Source organism: Lucilia cuprina, chromosome 5 (assembly GCF_022045245.1).
Source record: "Lucilia cuprina isolate Lc7/37 chromosome 5, ASM2204524v1, whole genome shotgun sequence".
In the NCBI taxonomy this organism is placed as follows: domain Eukaryota; kingdom Metazoa; phylum Arthropoda; class Insecta; order Diptera; family Calliphoridae; genus Lucilia; species Lucilia cuprina.
The window spans coordinates 46543813-46546745 of record NC_060953.1 but is presented as its reverse complement, the minus strand read 5'-3'; the positions used below and the strand labels follow the sequence as shown (position 1 = coordinate 46546745).

General features: G+C 28.1%; 1 protein-coding gene across 1 annotated transcript in view; it reads right to left on the bottom strand.

The window, feature by feature from the left end:
* The window catches only part of LOC111681115 (protein disabled), a 40010-nt gene that overhangs the window by 8695 nt on the left and 28382 nt on the right, over window positions 1–2933 (bottom strand). The window lies entirely within an intron of this gene.

The window sequence follows — 2933 nt, the reverse complement described above, 5'->3', positions numbered from 1 at the left end:
ATAGTCTAGTCTATAGTCTAGTCTATAGTCTAGTCTATAGTCTAGTCTATAGTCTAGTCTATAGTCTAGTCTATAGTCTAGTCTATAGTCTAGTCTATAGTCTTTTATCAATTGATGATTTCATTACAAATTATTCAATTACAAAGCGAATTACAAATAATTGCTCTAAATCCCTAGAGAAAAATATATTGTATATAATTTAGCAATAAATAACGCGAAAAAGAAATAAAATAAACAAAATAATTAAAATACAAAATAAACATTTACATTTTAAATAATTATCCCCAGAGATGGCGTTGGATGTTGACGACGATGATGCTGTAGAAGAGGCTGTATTATTATCATGATGATGATGTTTTCCATGACTGCTACCGAAACTACAGGCAATCGATAAGGTAGAGGAGGCAGACGATAATTTGGATACCAACGATTTAACCATAACTATGAAACTAATGAAACTGATACTGAGAATAAAAAAAACAATTACCACTGAGTGCCTGCCTTGCTACACTTAAACAGTACGTACTACTGAATTGAGTGGTTATGGGATATACTACTAGAGCAGTAGTGGCACAAATGATGTGATTTTTGTTGGTGTTTTTATGTGTTTCGGGTTTTTTGTATGTTATCGCGTCTTCTTAGGTTTTTTTTTACATTTATTTTAATGAAACAGCAATTGCGGCAATTGAATTAAACAATCATAACGAAAATATACTACAATAGCAGCAACAAAAAACAGCCGCACCAGAAATAACAATAACATTAAATAACAATGTAGTTTGAATGGCTGATGTTTGTTTCTGTTTCTGGTCTGCTCTCTGAGGAGAATTTGCTTTCGCTGTATGAATGCCAAAGTGTAAGAGTAATTGCTACACCTGGATTTGGCGGGTGACAAGTGGGGTGTTTTCTTTGATGCCAGTTAATTTTATTATTTTTCTATTACTTTTTGGTTATTTCTATGTTATTTTTGTTTTAAATGCTGGACAATACTATATTGATGAGTATTAAATATGTTCCAAGCCCATCATTTATTTGTTTTTCAATACATATTCGTTTAAACTATTTGTGTTTTTGTTGTCTTTGTTGTTGTTGTTGTTTCTTTCGCCATATTCATACATATTCTTTATGTATCTGCATCATTTACTAAATAGTTTTACGTTTTCCATCACCACCACCAGCAGACACACATTTTTTCACTGTTTGTTCATTTTTATTCTAAATGTTTTCACTTATTGTTATTATAGTCTATATGACTTTTACGCCATCACCATCTCCTCCTTCTTCTTCTTTAGCTCTTACTAATTGTTGTTTTCAATAACTGGTCTATTTTATTTATTTTTTTCTATTTTCTCTAACAGTTGATTAGAGATTTTTTGCGTTTTTTGTTTGTTTTTTTTTTCAATTTTGGGTGATCTCAACCGCATAATAATTTTTTAGTATTCTCTCTTTTTCTATTTATTCTTCACATAATTTATATATTTTTTTATTTACAATTTATTTATTTAGATATCTTCATTTTCTATTTAAAATATATTATTAAACACCATAAAATTGCAGCTGCTTTTTTTTTTGTTTGTTCGTTTTGTGCGGTTGTTTACATTTTTGCAACAAAAAAAATGCCTATAAATAATAACACAGAGTTGTAAAAAGTTGTAACTCCACTCAATTTTTTGCTCAATTATTTGATGAGTGGCTTGTTGCAAACACAAACATGTGTATTTTTTATAGATTAAAGAACAGTTTGAAGAATCCACTAGCAAATTGCAAAAAAAAAAATAAAACTATCTGAAAAATTATTTGAGCTATGAGCAGTGTTGCCAATGTGTGTCTACCATTTCCTGTTAAACCATGCGACAACAACTGCTAGAAACCGTCGGATTTAGAATTTAAAAAATTCCTTTGGAAAACGTCAAAGACTATAGACTAGACCTAAGACTAAACCATACTATACTAAAAATTGGATTATAGACAAGAATTTAGACTAGACTAGACTATCAACTCGACTATAGAATACACAATAGACTAAACCATATACTGGACTATATACTAGAATAGATTATAAACTAGATTATATACTAGACTATAAACTAGACTATATACTAGACTATAGACCAGGCTATAGATTATACACTCGACTATAAACATCTGTAATTATTCCATTTTATATCTAATATGTTCAATATTTATTAAATATTATTTATTAAAAATTTTGAAATTGCCAACAATTTCCAAACGCTAGTAAAAATTCAGTGAAACGTAAAATTGACAGCACTTACTATGAGCAGCTCGATGAATCGATAACAAAAAAAAAAATAAAAACACTTTCACAGCTACTAACATTTGTATATGATTAACAAAAATTGCATTTGAACATATATGAGTTGCCAATTATTGCTTTTAAGTAGCAGTCATAGAAATGCTATCAGTTGGCTTAAAATAAATAATGCATAATCACGATCGCTAAAATAATGTTAACAAAATTTACAAATTTAATATTTTGTATAAAATTTTCGTGTAAGCCATTCCATCAAGCAATAAATTTCTAATACATGTTTAATGATTTAGCCAAATATTTGGAATGTAAACGATATTACATAAAATGTTGGAATTGAATTTGTTATTAGAAAAATATTTGAATTAATTTAGAAAAATTCCAGTGCTGAACTATATCTATAAAAACATTTAGTTTGAATAGTTTTTTATACAATATTCGTATTCAATATTTTAATATAGGAATTTTTTAATATTGAATAATTTTATTGACAATTTTACAGAATCTCTGAAACATATATTTGAAACTTGATCCAATGGGGTGCCGTTGATAGAAGATAGATAGACAGATAGATAGATAGATAGATAGATAGATAGATAGATAGATAGATAGATAGATAGATAGATAGATAGATAGATAGATAGATAGATAGATAGATAGA